The sequence below is a fragment of the Crotalus tigris genome, unplaced genomic scaffold, assembly GCF_016545835.1.
Source record: "Crotalus tigris isolate CLP2741 ecotype Arizona unplaced genomic scaffold, ASM1654583v1 scf7180000017754.2947050, whole genome shotgun sequence".
In the NCBI taxonomy this organism is placed as follows: Eukaryota; Metazoa; Chordata; class Lepidosauria; order Squamata; family Viperidae; genus Crotalus; species Crotalus tigris.
The window spans coordinates 2,252,962-2,269,836 of record NW_024096616.1 but is presented as its reverse complement, the minus strand read 5'-3'; the positions used below and the strand labels follow the sequence as shown (position 1 = coordinate 2,269,836).

Below are 16,875 nucleotides of genomic sequence, written 5' to 3'. Positions count from 1 at the left end.
AAGATATAACAAGTAATGGATGTATTAAGAATGATAAAGTGAGCATAGAACAGGATTCAAATCAGTCTATGCAGTAATGCAATGGTAACATTCTTTTACCGCAAATTGGGGAAATAATGGTTAATTTTGCTTCTCCAAGACTTGTGGCTTTTTTTCTAAGAAGAAAAAAAATTGATAAAACACTCAAAGGACCTCTACTGATGACTCAAGTTGAGTGCTAAATTCCATACATTTTAGATTGGCAGCCTTAATCTCACTTAACTGAGAGTTCCTTCTGTTTCTTTGACAATTCACATCACTTAGCTTGTATTCAAAGAAGTTTAGGTGTGTGTGTGGGGGGGGGGGAAATGGAGCTGATTTGATAAAATGTGCAAAGTCTCTCTAGCAGGAGATTAAAAAAATAGACAAAGCTAATAAAGCCAGTGCTGCAAAAAAGAAAAGTTAATGATTAAAATCCTAGATATCTTCTGAAAGCTATTTTGATTTACCTTGGCCATGTCATGTGTGCTATTTCATTGGAGAAGGGAATGATTCTGGGAATGGTTACTGGATCATGAAGAAGGGGCAAGCAAAGAACTTGCTGGTTTGATAACATCAAATCTGATATATCCAACAACTGAAAGAAGCTGAGCTCGACAGGGTAGCATGGAGAGCACTTGCTTATAAAGTGGCAAAGAGTCGGACACAATTAAATGGTTAAAACAACCACAATCTTCTGAAAGCATGTTATACAAATTAAGTTGGGCTTTTACTAGTATGGATAGAAACCACGTGATAACCTTATGTAACGTTTGCATGGAAAAAATAGGATAGGGTAGTGCTATCGAGTCATAACAACCTGTAATGTATTAATAATTTTAGCTAACTTTTGGCTAACGGACAATTTTTTGGAGCATATTTGACCTCTGACCTTTTGAATAACCAGCAATTTTTATCAATTTCATTGTAAAACCTTGCACTGGTAAATCCATTTTTGTTTCTGAAATTTATTTTGAAATATATTTATAGAATACCCATAGCTTTTTGCTTTCAGGCGTGTAAAAAGATTATTTTTCAAGAAGCTGCTTGTTTTAAAATGTCATCTGCTCAGGGTGACTAGTGCTCAGAACAAATATTGAAAAAAGAAAAAAATACTAGAAAAAAATATTGATCTGTGATACTGATAATATTCAAATATGGCAGACCCGAATAGTCAACTGTGTATGAACTGCACTGAGTATGAAGCTTTTTATCAATCAATCAATCAGAATAGAGCTGGAAGGGATTTTGGAGGTCTTCTAGTCCAACGCCCTGGTCAAGCAGGAAACCCTATACCAGGGGTGTCAAACTGCCAGCCTGCAGGCTGGTTGTATCATATGGAGGTCGCACCCACCCCAGCTCCACCAATACAAAAAAAGTTGCGATACGTCATGACATGTCACATGATGCGGCGAGTTTGACACCCATGCCCTATACCATGATACCTATACCCTATACTATACTTACGATTTATGCATTACCTGGGCTGACTATCCAATGGGAGACAACTTGTGGAATGTAACATTTTTGAAGTTACATACTGAATTATAAATACCTTGAAAATGCTACAATATGGGCAACTTTAATTTTGAATTTTAATTATTTTACTCTTGTTTTTGACTATTTTTATTGTAATATTTATATATATAGCTTTTCTGTTTTATGTCTTTTTGTTCATCACCTACAATCGCTCTATGAGATGGGCAGTTTCTAAATTAGATAGATAGATAGATAGACAGAGCTCAAATAGGTTTTTGTGAAGTCCTATTTGCAATATACTGTAAGTTGTGTTAAATGCAAACACAAGTTTGGAGATGGGAGATATTAGTTTGCTTATTAAGATCACCTTGTCTCCAAATAAATTATTAATCAATTAAATATTCCATCTTTCCTCTTTACTGTTAAATGATCCCACGGTGATCACATATTTGTACAATCATTTTAAAACCCAGCACAAACCACAATGATTAGTCAATGTAAACATAAACAAGCCAAAGCTGCTTTATAGCTATTCCAGCTTTGTTGCCTGGGCCCAATGCTTAATTCAAGGCCTCTCTGTCTTCCAGTTTTCCATTTGAAATTTGAGCAAACATCACACAGATGTTTGCCCAGCAGGGATTTCTTCATCTGATTTAAAGCCTGCAGGAAATCTGTTAGTGTTGAGGAGTTCCATTTTTCATCTTCAAGCAGCAGGCTAGGCATCTTGATCTATTCATAAATGCTCACCCTAGCTTCTGTAATAGTGTTGTTCTATAGCCCAGAAAGATTTCCTTCCCAGACTGCACATCTGCAATAACAAAGACCAATTGCAGATCTGTAATCATGTCCCCACCTGTACCTAACCCTGGCACCCTGGAACACTCTTTTCCTGCCATGTCTGCCTGACATTGCTTTCATCTTGTTCCCAGCCCATGGATGAAATAGGCTTAAGCTATTCCTAGCTGTAGCAGCACTGAACTAGCATTTTTCTCTTTATTCTCTTTATCCCATCCAAGTGCAATCTTAAGATAAGTATATTTTCTTAGGCTTTGTCACCCACTGCTCTGGAAAGAAACCAAGTAACTGGCAGTGACTGAGAACGGACATTCTTGGAGGATGGATGGGGATGGACAGAGAGGACAGTGCAGTTCAAGCCACGAAAGTTTTCTGCCAACCCAGCTTTGCTGATCTCCTCACTTTGAGAAGCAGAAGTGGTTTGAAACGGAGAAGCAGACGGGCTCCCCCAAAATCATTCATCTAAGTTGCATGTCCATAATGGGAGGAAAAGGGGGAGGAAGATGATTGGCTGACCCCTCATTTTTCTCCACAAAGGCATCCACAGAATAAACCCAATGCTAAAGGCAATTTATGCCTTATGAGCTTGCTTGATCATTGAGATTCAATTAGGAATCTTCTTCTTTGGTTTTCTTTCTTCCACTTAACGAAAAGCAGGGCATCCAGCCACCTCATGCCCTGCATGACTATGTTGCAAGAAGAAAAAGGATGCCCAGTATTGCCATGCATGTGTCCATGTCATGCATGTGCGCTGCTGAGTGATACATAGGACTTAAAGCTGCTATCATATGTGTGAATAGTGTCATCTCGTCCTCTGTATCATTTATTTATTTATTTATTTATTTATTTCACTGATATTCCAACATTCCCCAAAGGAGGTCAAAATATAACCTTCAATTTATGCTGGCAATAATAACCTGGTTGTCAATAATAAGACAGCGACCAGCTTAAAGGCCTCAATGACTCAATTCGACTTGTGAATCTGCAACTTATTTTTGTTATTGTTGGTGTACCGCCTGGGAAGGAAATCTAATGCTTCAGAAGACTTTCTGGGCTATAGAATAGCACTATTACAGAAGCTAGGGTGACCATTTAACTAAATCCCAGGCCAACATTTGAAGTGTTCCCTCTCTGGTTCCAGACTAATTACTGCACCTGATAATCCTGATTAAAGCCAGATTGGGCAATACACGTGGAGCTGGCTATTGTGCATTTGCTTTGGCTTCTGCAATAGCACGTCTCCTTTAAAAAGGTTCTGTAGGCAAAGGTCTAAAGCATGACCTCTGGACTGACGGGTCCCCAGCTCTCTGCTAATAGTTTGGCATGAAATAGTCAATTCCTTAGGTCAGTGGATACCAAGGAACTTTAAGAGCTTGTCATAGTGGTCTACAAACTGGCTGCCGTGGGGTAGATTAATACGGCCATTTAGTAGAAGGCAAATGGTCTTTTTTTGATTCTGGTAAATGAAAATGTTATTTAGAATCTGATATTTTGCTTTGTGCTATGCTAATTTCCCATTTTGAAATGCATAGAAAGGAGTAAGGCAAACCTGGGGAGTACAGAGGTGCTTGCAAGCACTGAACTGTCTAATTCTAGATTAAAAGAACTGCAATAAGGACCTCAGAGGCACTTTCTTTGTAGAGAATTGTAGGACAATTACATAAGTCCTTCTCTAATCTCCTGAGTAGCAGTAGCACATATGCAATATGCCGTAGCATATTGATGTTGCATTATATTCGGGCAAAGTATGAATAGAGCCTCTTCCAAAAGGACTACGGAAGATAACTTCTCACTTCCTACACATTTATTCCTTGACAGGAACCAAATGGGGAGAGAAAGAGCTGTTAAAAAGTTTCTTATCTAGATATCTCCCTCAGATGGGGAAAGTGAGATGTCCAGTAGAATGTTCACCCATTAATATTAAAACCAGCGCTTTTTTTTTTTTTTTTTAAAGGTGCCGGAACTCACACACATCATACAACCTGCCTTGCCTACCCTACAAGGTTCCATCCCAAAAAGGTGCCGGAACTCTGTTCTGAGCATTCTATATCAAAAAAAGCCCTGATTGAAACCCATAAATGACAGGCTAGAATCCCAGAATGGACTTTAGATTAAGGATACTAGTGCTCTCTGTGCTTTGCTACCGAATCTTGTGAAAAAAAATTGGCATTTAAAAAAAGCAACTTTCTATTATGGCTACTTATGTAGAGTGTACAAGGAGATGTCACAGTACTCCAGGAGCAACTTTCTTAATACTATACTTTTCCATAATACTATGTCTCTCTTCAGACTGCCTGGAGGAAGAAGCAGAGCATTTATGCTTGTTAAAGCTGCAGATTATCCAACAAACAGAGTCAGGAATTAGGAAGGCACCTCTTACAATAGGAACAGCTGGGCTAATTTTGCCTTCCCAAAATGCAGAGAACAAATGCTGAAGCCTGAAATTTATCTCAAACCTATCTTTTAAACATAACAGCCATGCAGTGAACGTGATATAGTTTTCTGCAGCAAGAATTTTTCCAGGTGGAAGTTCATCCCAGCCTATATGGTAGTATGAAGAACAATTAATTAAAAATGCAGTCATGTACAGATGTACCTTGAAGTGGGAGAAACAGCAGTGCTTCCTCTAAAGCCCATCACAAGGAAGAGGGTGTGGATCTATTCTCCATAACTCCTGAGGCTAGGACAAGAACCAGTGGGTGGAAGTCATACAGAGAGAAATCCAAACTTGAAATAAAGAGGAGTGTCCTGACCTTCAGAGCTATTAAGCAGTAAAACAGGTTATTTCCGGGAATTGCATATGTTTCATCATGAGTGGTTTTCAAACCAAGGTTGGGCAACCATGTGTTTGGGATAGCCCGAGGGCTCCTGCTCTGGGCAGCTCTGGATTCAGCTAGATCTCTAAGCTACCTTCCAACTCTATGATTCTATGACATAGGCAGGAAACCCCATACCCTATACCCTATATCATTTCAGACAAATGGCTGTCCGGTCTCTTCTTAAAAACTTCCAGTGTTGGAGTTCACAACTTCTGGAGGCAGGTTGTTCTACTGATTAAATGTCCTAACTCTCAGGAAATTTTTCCTTAGTTCTAGGTTGCTTTTCTCTTTGGTTAGTTTCTATCCTTTGCTTCTTGTCCTACCTTCAGGTGCTTTGGAGAATAGGTGGACTCCCTCTTCTTTGTGGCAACCCCTTAATGTTGGAACACTGCTATCATGTCAGCCCTAGTCCTTCTCTTCATTAAACTAGACATATCCTATTCCACCAATTCCAGTTCTTTATATGTTTTAGCCTAATCATCTTTGTTGCTCTTCTTTGCACTCTTTCCAGAGTTTCAACATGTTTTTTACACTGTGGTGACCAAAACTGGATGCAGTATTCCAAGTGTGGCTTTACCAAGGCATTATAAAGTGGCATTAACACTTCACGTGATCATGATTCTATCCCTTTGTTAATGCAGCCTAGGACTGCATTGGCTTTTTGGGCAGCTGCAGCACACTGCTGACTCATATCTAATCAAGGAGAGAAGCAACCTGGAATTAAGGAGAAACTTCCTAACAGTGAGGACAATTAACCAGTGGAACAGCCTGCCTCCAGAACTTGTGGCTGCTCCATCACTGAAGATTTTTAAGAAGAGACTGGACAGTCAGTTGTCTGAAATGGTATAGGTAGGTTCTCCTGCTTGAGCAGAGGGCTGGACTAGAAGACCTCCAAGGTCTCTTCCAGCTCTAGTTTGATTGATATTTAAGTGATTTTCCCTTAGCACTCCAATATCCGTCTCGCAGTTACTACTGTTGAGGTACCATTTATTTGATAAACAGCTGCCAATCTCAGCCAAATGACTCAACCAAGTGAATACAGTTTTCTAGAGAATGGATGGATCGTGGCTGGCAGGCTTTTCTAATGATAAGCCAGGTTCTTGAAAAATGTGTCAGAATATTTTCGACAGGCAAATGCCTGATCCAATTATTAATAAGACTGTAATATGTCAGCATTACAGACAATGAAAGGCGATGACTGAAAAAAAGAAAAGTTGCCAAGCTTATTGCCATCCTCTAATAATGTCAGCATATTAAAATAATATTAAAAAGTTATTTTCAGTAATTATCCACCAGTCAATATTTATAAAAATGCTCCTATGGGAGACAATTTTCTGAATACTATCCATTACAGGTGTGGATAGTAGAGTCCCAAACTCTGACAAATATTATTAAAAATATTGTAAATGCTTGGGTATTAAAAAAAAAAACCTGTCAGAAATGCATGGTCTACATTGCTCTTCTCCCATACTGAGCATTGACCAGAATTCAAAATGGCAAGGAAGATAACTAATTATGCCTTCTCATCATCTTTAGTCTTGAGTTCATACGCCAAAGTAATCCCTGTTATATCATCACATGTGTAGAAGTGGATTGACTCCTATTTGCAAGGGAAGGGAGTTGGGACTGGCAATATAGGAAGCCTTGTGTTACATTCCAACTTTTTATTGTTGTTGTTGTTGTTGCTGCTGCTGCTGTTGTTGGTTGCATGGCAGGAGGGCTCAGTTTCCTCCCTGCATGGAACTGTAGCTATATCCAGGGCTTTTTTTGTCATAGAACGCCCAGAACGGAGTTCCGGCACCTTTTTTGGATGGAACCTTGTAGGGTAGGCAAGGCGGGTTGTATGACGTGTGTGAGTTCCGGCACCTTTTTTTTTTTTTAAGAAAAAAACACTGGCTATATCTAACAATACCCAGAGGAAAATCTCCCCACAGCCAAAGATTTGACTGTTGACGAAGGCTTAAGAAAAGTAGAAGTTAAGTGGAAATGAAATGGGTGACATTTGATTGCTTTTATAAGTGCCAGGGGTCACTTCAAAAGGCAGTCATCTCAGCCGCCAGGTGAGTGAAAGGCAGCCAATGTGAAGTGATAGAAGAACTGATGCCTCCAAGATGCCTTTCCAGGTGTAGCTCTGAATAAGATCTGAGGGCAGCCAGAGTTGACAGGCTTCCTTTCGCCTGATGTTTTCCATCTGTGGTAGCATAACAGCAGTTCCTCCACTGAGCCTTGCTAGAAATTCCTGACTTTCTGGTAAGACCTCCCTTACATCATCTTTCCCTTTGAAAGAAATAAAGTATAAAAAGTTTCTACAATATGGCTTTGGTGACAACTCTTAGGTAGAGGTAGTAAAAGTGTCAGCAGCATCCAGAAAACTGCTTTATTCATTTCCTCAAGAACTTTCAGGAACTGCTTGATAGCTTTTGTCCTAGGCTACTAAGATTTGATGGGATAAACACACTTTTGGAAAAGAAGAAACGCATCACTGAAAAAAGAGAATTAAAGAGGGTGCAGATAGATATACAGAGACACAAGTATGCGTAATATGCCTATGCCAATGTATAGGTATAAATACAAATTCAGGAATAATTAAAATAGAAATACTATACAGTATACCTTCAAATTACTATTGTTGTCAGTTACCAAAAATCTGGTACCTTCAGTCTTTCTGATTTGGCAACCTTAAAAAGTGCTATATTATTGTTCTACCTTTGTTGAAAGGACCTACAATTGTCCTCTCTGCAACCCTTGAGGAGAATCGAGGTCAACCTGAGGCAATCAGCCCTCAGCTGATCAAATAAGGAAGCTCCGTGTCAGAGTGCTGCCTCTCCAACCCTACTCTTGTCTTGCCACTATTTTGATTGTGCGGCAGAAAAGATTTAGAAAAAAACCATCCTGAAGATTGGGGCAAGAACATCTAGCCTCTAGAGAAGCTTAGAGGGAGAGACCCAAGGAGACTGGATTTCCTGCACTGGGAACTGACCTGGTTCACACCTGACTGAGCTTCAACTCCCACAAATGGCAAACTTAGAAGCTCAGCCACTTGAACTGTACTGCTAAATTGAAAGAAAATTGCCTCAGCAGGGTGGGGTGCTAATATTATCTCTACAGAGGTGTCCTCTGGTCAGGAGCCAAAGGTAATTCATGATTTCCTCACTTATGAACTTGTAATGCTGTGAACAATGTGAGAAAATTAATGCTTGCTCCAAGGTGCTGCAGATCCTCTAGCAATGAAAGACCCATCATGCCATCTCTGCACCAAAGAGGGAAGAAAAAATGGAATAAAGACTCACTTCTCAAGCATTGGAGGGAGGGGAAGCTTGTTCACAGGGCTGGGGTCATCAGTCTAGCAAGTCCTGAAGTTCAAAAAGAGTGAGAAGAGATAAAAGTTTTCTGTGATAGTAAAATAGAGCTCAACATTAAAATCCACCACTAGCACCTAGCTTTATGGTGGTTCAACTACACTGCCAGCCACAATCAGCCCAGCTGCTGACATCATGGGTACAGGAGGTTCCAAAGTAGCTTTCAAACTATTGCAATAACCTTGTGTGGAAGAATTTACAGTATGAGAGTGAAGGTTCGTTCTCTGAGCTTGTGGATTGGTTTCCGAAGGTTTCGTTACCAGGCTATATCTTCAGCAGAGTTTAGGGGATGTCACTGTCAGCGTTCTGATTATAAGGGCTTCAGGTGTGGGTGTGTCAAGTAAGGGTCTTGTGATGGGTCAGGTATGAGTCATCAATGACAGGCTTGTGATGAGTCTGTGACTCATTGATGACTCAAAGCTGACCTGTCACAAGACCCTCACTTGACACACCCATACCTGAACTCCATATAAATAGAATTGACATCCCCTAAACTCTGCTGAAGATGTTACCTAGCCTGGTAATGAAACTTCAGAAACTAATCCACAAACTCAGAGAATAACCTTCACCCTCATCCTATACCCGAACTACAGATATTTGCCATTATTGCAAATTTAAGGTATGCCTATTGTCCAAGTACTACTTATTGATGGGCAAAGGAAAGCATTTTGCTTTCCATTGTACTTTGTCTTTCAACCAGACTTGAACTGGGCTGCTCTTAAAATAGAGGGAAGCTCCATATAACCCTGCTCTCTAGCAGCCCTCCTGGGGGGAGGATACTTGGCCATCTTCATGCCTGAAAGGACTCTACAGTGTACAGCAGAAGTCTCCAATCTTGGCAACTTTAAAACTTGTGGACTTCAGCTCCCAGAATTCCCCAGCTTCATGGCTGGTTGGGGAATTCAGGGAGTTGAAGACCACAAGTCTTAAAGTTGCCAAGGTTGGAAATCCCTGGTGTACAGGATGTAGTATTATGGGACAGAGATGACTATATTCTGTTTTGTGTACTGTGATGAAGGCTTTCAAAAATTAGGCGTGGCCAGGAAACAAAGTTGCTCAGGCTAAAGAGTAAAGTAGCAAGAATAAATTCACATATGGAGTAGTCTTAAAAGCATCCTGATTATGGTTTCATTTGCCAAGTTTTAATCCTAACCCTTTCAGTTGAGCAGGTTTCAAGGAGTTGTAGCTTGTACTACAAGCCGTTTTTTCCCCTCTCTGGGAAAAGAGACACAAGTCCCTTGATTTGGAGAAACTCACTCTGCTTTTCTTTTTTGTAAAAACTATGAGAGGAAATAAACTCATTCCAAGAAAATGGAAAAATGAACGAGCTATTTCTACCACGTTTATGTACTTGTAGTAATAGTATTGTGGTTAATAGTTAGCTCGTATGTGCCAAGTTACCTTGTTCCCACTAAACTGTGGGCCTAAGAAATTAAGAAGATGAAAGTGATACTAGTTATCTTAATCAGATCCAGAACTAAGACTGAATCAATTATATTTTTGATTGAATCTTCCACTTCCTCTACACAGTTTGTGGTTTATACCAGAAACAGTATATAGACAGTTCTATGTCTGATCCTACTATGCCAGCTAAAATCTTTCAGTGTTTCCCAATCACAAAGAAACTGGAATTCTGGTGGACTTTGATGGCAAGATAGATTTAATGAGCTATTGGCTGTTTCACCCTAATTCTTCCCAGTCACCCATTATTAAACGTCAGTTAACACAGAGTGTCTCTGCCACATGGAGATTTGTACTGAGTATAAAGGAGTAGGTTTAGTTGTCCCAAACCAATATGGTGGCATTGTGAATGGAACCCACTGGGGTTGAAATATAATTTGTCTAAATAACCCAAAATAGGTAGCTGCTCAAAAGATTTTAAATACTTAAACATAAAGATATTTCCAATGGATTTTCTCTACAAGTGGATATTTATTCAGTTTTATTTATTGTTAGTGGAAAGGACCAAAAAACCCAGAGTGCAGTTTATGTGAACCACTGAAAATGAAAGGTTGTGGGAAGTATGTATATAACTGCTGATATTACTTTAGCTCACCTCCCTTTTGTTAGTTGTTATGCTTCTCCAAGTCTCATAAATATCATTAAGTATATGCACATGTACGCACGTATACACTGGATATGGATTCATGCTCTACAGTTACTATTTAAAAAAAAGAAGGTTCCAGATATAATTCCAAAATCTAGTATCTTTCCAATCACACTGTCTCCAATTTGTTTATTGCTCTTGTGCAGCCCCAGCTCGGCAACAGAGGAGATCAGGGGTGCCGGCAACAGCTGCAGGGGGATGGGGCAAAGGGTGCACCATAAAAGGAAGTTGAGGGGACTGTGATGGTGTCTGGCTTGTGTTGCATTAGCCCTAAATGCCCTGGATTTCATTAAGCTTGCATGCTTATCCAGTAATGTGATCTGAGGAAGTATTCAGTGTTGCTTTTAAAACTTGGAAAAAGAGGGACCAGAGCAGCAGAGATTGTTTAAAAATGAAATATTGCTTTTCTTCTCCTACACATGCTCTTATTGCCTCGCTCCAGGTGTCTTTCCAAACTGAGAACATTCTAGTCACTTTCTACTTGTCTACCCCATTTCTTTTCACTTTTCGACATACGTTTATCGTTACTGTAATTTCTCATAAAATCAGAAAATGCATTGGAAAGGAAAGGTCTCTGGAACACAACACAAAGGAAACTATGGGCAAGAGACTAAGATAGCTAGATTAATTCAATTCCATTTACAGCCTCCAGCACCTTGCCAAACATGTGGTCTTCACACCCACTTCCAGAATGGACAAGCTTACTGAGCCCAACCCTTGATTGGCTTTTTACCAATGGGTGGGTTAGCCAGAGAGTGGGAGAAAAATTCCCATCCATCAGAGAAGTCATGACATGGAGATCTACAGGCCATAACCTTTTTTTTTTAATCAAAACATTAATCTCCCTAACCTGTTATTGCAAACTGTATCAGCCTTCCCAAATTTGGTGCATTCCAGAGGCATCGGACTCTTGCTACCATGCTCCACACAAATTACCAGATCTGCTTCCTCTCTCTGCACATGCAGTTTTTTCAAGATGAGAAAGTTGGAAATTTGGAACAAGTCAATTTGAAATGGGCTTTAATGTTATAAAGAATGTCTAGTGTTTAAGAAACAGAATATGCATAAACACATAAACTCAAACTTTAACAACGCCATTGTAACAGTGGGAATCATAGAACAAATGCCAAAATAGGAAAGTAATTAATTGATGGAAATTAAATCCAATTTATCTGCAGAGCACCAGACTGAGGAAGCCCAAAGACAATATGAAGGAACTTTATGGCTTGGTATTTCTGTCTTGTGATGGATTGACTATGGCCTAGTCTAATAGGCCTAACATATATTTAGAATGGAAATAGGATAGTGTGACAGGCGTTAATGGGGCCACAGAGTAGCATGACCTCTGTAGCTGTCCATAAGGAATATAAGCCTTGAAACAAAGATCTCATCCAGTACTATTACATTTCAAAGAAGCATGCTGGTTTTAAAATAATTACACATTGTTTTCTCTGACAAACAGATGGGGAGGTTGTGCCATTGGTGATGACTGATATGAAATATTTATGCCTTCAGAAAAGAAAGCTTGGGAAATGCCTGAACATGTTCTTCACTTTGGGGAAAAACAGGAAAAGCTCATTGTAATTTGTCCAGGCCATTTAATCTCTAGAAATATTTCTGAAGAGGTAGTGGATATCATTGTACAAATGTTTACTGAATGGATAGGCGAGATTCTGACATTTTGGCGAAGACCTTACTGCACCCATGTGACTCAACTCTTTGCATTGGGTAGAGTACATGTAGGATAATCAATATCTGGATGACTAAATCAACAAAGATTATTATTGCCCATATCAATCTTGCTGATGGATGGACTATGGAATTGAACAAGCTAGTTCTTTTGATGGACAACAATGCAAGGATGACATTTCCCCTTAGAATATACACAATCCTATTGATTGTACCAGTCCTAACAAAATCCATTAACATAGTATTCTGAAATATTATCAACCTGCATTAAAGTTGGAAACACCATAGTATGATGTTATTGCTCTCTTTTTAAAGGCAAGTTCTATGATTTGTGCACATGTATAGTACTTTTGTTATAAAGTGTTACAGAACTCACTTTTTCTGTGTCATTTTTCACTAGAGGGAGCTGGAATTTTGGTGAAATTTCATCAACTCTATTTCTTGTTTTCAACTAATCCTGAAATGCTACTGGAAGTGCTGGACAGATACTTGGAACTGGTATAGTCTGGGTAAGAACAAATTAATTGAATTTTAATCCAGACATGGGTATAGTTGGTGGTTCATTTGTCAAAATAATGAGGTGGTGTCTCATTTGTCCTAAATTAAAATACAATTGCTCCCAAAGAATTTCACAGCATTTCTGAAACCATTTTTGGCTTTCAGCATCCAGCTAGCATCTATAGCACAAATCAAATTTGCTCAGCCTCAGATGGTTTATCTATGTTCTTCCAGTTTGGGTAAAATTACCTTTGTCATTGTTACCCATATCTTAAGGATTTCTGTTACTATGGTTGGTCACACAGTCAGCCAGATGTTTAGATTGGATTTGGCACTTTTGACCATTCTCAAGGTCCTGGGATGGGCAGATTTGTTGTTTTTTTAATAATACTAAAGGTATTGTATCAGGATATACATTGCTCCGATTATTATGGCTGGTCACACATCAGCCAGATATTTAGATTAGATTTGTTATACTATGGACATAGGGCAAACTTGAGATATTTGTTTAGATATTATAGTTTATGTGTGTGACTTTGAACACTCTCCTAACTTAATCTACTTCACAAAGATATTGGGCCAATGCAGTTACAGTTAAGTTATTGGATTTAGACCTAGGATTCCAAGTCAAATTCCCCTTTAACCAATAGTTTCAGTAGAATAAAATATATGTAGCTCAGAGCTGAACTGTGGAGTTCTTGGTATTCTCTGAGCTTGGTTGTTTGTTTGTGGATGTTTCATTACCCAACTAGATAACATCATCAGTGCAAGTGAATTTGGAGTTTGCTGCCTCCCATTTTTAGTGAAGGTGTGGTCTTCTCCTTGGTGGTTCCTTGAATGAAGTAGGCACATATAGAGATAAGTAATGTTTATATACCATTCAAAAATAACAATTAAAAAAATGTAGAAAGGAAAGAAAAAGACTAAGACACACAGGTCTCTAGCAGCTAATACTCAGATAAGCAGAGATCAACCCCAGACAAACAGGCAGAAAACAAATATCTAATGAAGGAACTGTCAAGGAGAACTGATCTTTTCCCTTACCCCCCCCCTCCCAAAAAAGATCTTTCAGGGCAAGATATTATAACTTGCACTGAAGATGTTACCTAGTCGAGTATTGAAATATCTGGAAGCAAATAACCAGGCTCAGATATTACTAAGAAATCTATAGTCAAAAGTGTATTAAATGCTTGGGCATTTCCCCTATGCTGCGTTCATGTGTGTGAGAGGGATGAGAGGGGAGGAAGGAGTAGGGAGGAAGTAGGATGGTTAGAGGAGAAGGGGAGGGGAAGAGAGTAGGAGGGGAGGAGAGAAAGAGGAGGGAAGTAGGGAAGGATTAGAGAGGGTGGACGCAGCCTGGGGGGAATGGAAAGGCGGTACCAGTGGTTAGGAATTTATTTTAATTGAATTGTATTTTGTATAAATGGAAAATAAAAACTTTTTAATAAAAAAGGTGCCAGGAGGAAAAAAAAAGTGTATTAGATATCTTTTGCTCAATTATTTTCTCTCAGCCCAACTGAACATGCAGGGCTGAAGTGATCTGTCATACGGACACATGCAAGAAGTATTATGGACTCCATTCTGAGGTACATTGGGCAGAAAGTGGAATGAAGAAAGATTTAATTAAATTTTGTACATGCTAATTTCTTTCTTATAAAAATGTGATAGAGATACATTGAATAAATAACATATTAAAATAGAGAGGTTGTGCCTTTGAGTCAATGTTGGTTCCTGGTGGCTGTCTGGACTAGCCATGTTTAAATAAATATAATTATCTCTGGAGAGGAAATGAGAGGTAATTCCAGCTCTGTCAGTTCTGTTGAAAACTGGATCCATGAAACAATGATAGCCTTTAAGGAAAAATGAGAAGACCAGAGAAAGAGAAAGATAGATCAAAAGGAGTAGAAGATGGTTTTCACACCGTTCAAACAATAGAACTCATTTATTTGATCTAAATGTATTTGTCTCCAGTAGTGACTAGATATCTCTCAGTTCTTCCACAGCCCCACATTCATGATAGCATTTCAAAGGCATAATTTTTGTCAAATATGGAGCTGGAAAGAATTAAATTAGTTGGACTAATTGCATGGTTTAGCAGAAAAACCCTGGAGAATTTGTATTATGAATGAATTGAATGAATGAATGAATGAATGATTTTAGAATTGGAGATATTTCTCTTTGGAATCATCTGTACCATTGTATTTTTTATTAATATGATTATGAAAGAAAGTGAAACCAAACAACCACAAATACAATTCCAGAAAATGCTGCTTTTTAGAGTTTCTGGCATGGTAGTTTTAACCTTTCTTTGTGCTATTCCCAACTCTAGATATTTTTTTCCACTCCATCTTTTTTTTTTTTTTTTTTTTTTAAATCCAGTTCTTTTCTGCCAACAGCTACTGCAGTTTGCTGACATGTCAGGCATGTCAAAGGACACTGCTGGTTTAACAGTGACCAGAAAAGGCCTTTTATCAGGATGACACATATCAACACCCTCAAGTGCCCCCAAAGGGGAAGGGATGCTTCCAGGCCATTCCAAAAAAAACAGGTAGAATCCTTTAAACCATCTTAAGTTTGGAAAAAAAGGAGGAGGAGGAGGAGGAGGAGGAGGAGGAGGAGGAGGAGGAGGAGGAGGAGGAGGGTGGTGAAGTTAAGTTGGGTTGATATTCTGCATACATTTTTCACAGAGAATGCCTCCAATTAATTGACTAGTACTTACTTTTGCCCTTTGTGGAATGATTTATAATACAACCCTACCAGTGATAATAACTATTTGCAAAGTTAGTGAGCCCAATGGGCCATACTAGTGCCTTTTAACCTTTTTTATAAAAAAATTAAATGTAGTAGAACGGATATTGCGCATAGTGGCATGAAGCTGGATTCTGGCCTGCATCTCATACTAAAGATGGTCCTTTTCTTTTCTCTTGTTTAAACATAAAACACACTTCATGCATGAGTGTGCGCATGCACGCACACTTACATGATATTTCATCAGGTAAACAGATGCCAGAGCACTGTGCCGAGTGGTTCCTGCCAACCACTGTGATATTCCCCAATTTTATTCCATTGCTCTCACCTAATGAGAGGCATATTTTAAAGTATGAATGATGCTGATGTACAGTATATGTATCCCAACGATGCAAATCTTTGACAGGAAACCTTTCTGCTCCCAAAGAGGAGGCAGGATGATCCTGAACGAAGGAAAACTTTAGGGATCTCAAAGTCCTGCTGAAAAGGAGGTACAATCCAGGTGAGAGAGGCAAGGGAAAGAAAATAATATGTCTAATGCTGCTGATGAAACAGTGTCTACGAAGAAGGCATCCCTGACCCTTGTCCAATAGTATGATTCTGTTGAGATAGAGAAATACAGTTCTCCCATCTGTCTCCCTCCCATACCTTTGTGAAGCACACCAAATATCTGTCTGCATTTAACGTCTGCACTTTCCCACCTACCGCCCCCAGGTCAAGTTCCAACTTTTTGCCCTAAGTAAAGTTTGCCCTCTAGTTTCTGCTCTGCTCTCTTACCTGCAGCAGTAAAATGATGCTTTCTGGGCTGCTGCTGTGCCTGCAAGCAGAAACGTCCCTTCTCCATCCACCTCCGTCTGAATCTCGGAGCAACTGGGTCTCTTTTCTTCTTTCTCCGCTCCCTCCTAGTTGCTTGAGCTGGAGCAGAGGAAGGAAGAGTGGGGGGGGGGAGGTGAGAGGAGAGGGAGGAGAAGGGCCGAGCTGAAACTTTAATAGCACAGAGGCCCTTTTCTTTTGCAGCATATGGTATATTTCGCCCATACTGAAGACATTAGGCATCTATATTTTGAAAGGGCTTACTTCAAAAGTGTACATGCAGCCCATGCTTAGCATTCTGAAAACACACTCTGGGAAGGGTTAGGATCTCTGGCAAAGCCAAACAGAGAAAAGGAAACTGGCCAGCCTTGAGATGCTTTGAACGCTAACAGGAACGTTTTCTTCTTTTGAATTCCAGGGCTGCATGCGTTTAATTTTATATACAAGCCTTGGTGGATGATCCATGTTAACAAGTTTCTTTATTGCTCATTTGGCCCAGAATCTCAGCTCCAGATGCTTCTCTACAAGGACTGGTTCTCACCATAGTTTT

General features: G+C 39.5%; 1 protein-coding gene across 2 annotated transcripts in view; it reads right to left on the bottom strand.

Annotated features, from left to right (window-relative positions):
* SYNPO (synaptopodin) overlaps window positions 1-16,424 on the bottom strand; it is an 89,622-nt gene extending 73,198 nt beyond the window's left edge. The window contains exon 1 of one of the 2 annotated variants that reach the window (XM_039340895.1): window positions 16,290-16,424. The gene's annotated coding sequence lies outside the window, so the exon portion shown is untranslated. Of the gene's footprint in view, window positions 1-8,401; window positions 8,460-16,289 lie in introns of those variants that run through there. The other variant, XM_039340896.1, reaches the window with a different exon arrangement.
* Window positions 16,425-16,875: the final 451 nt, after the last annotated feature.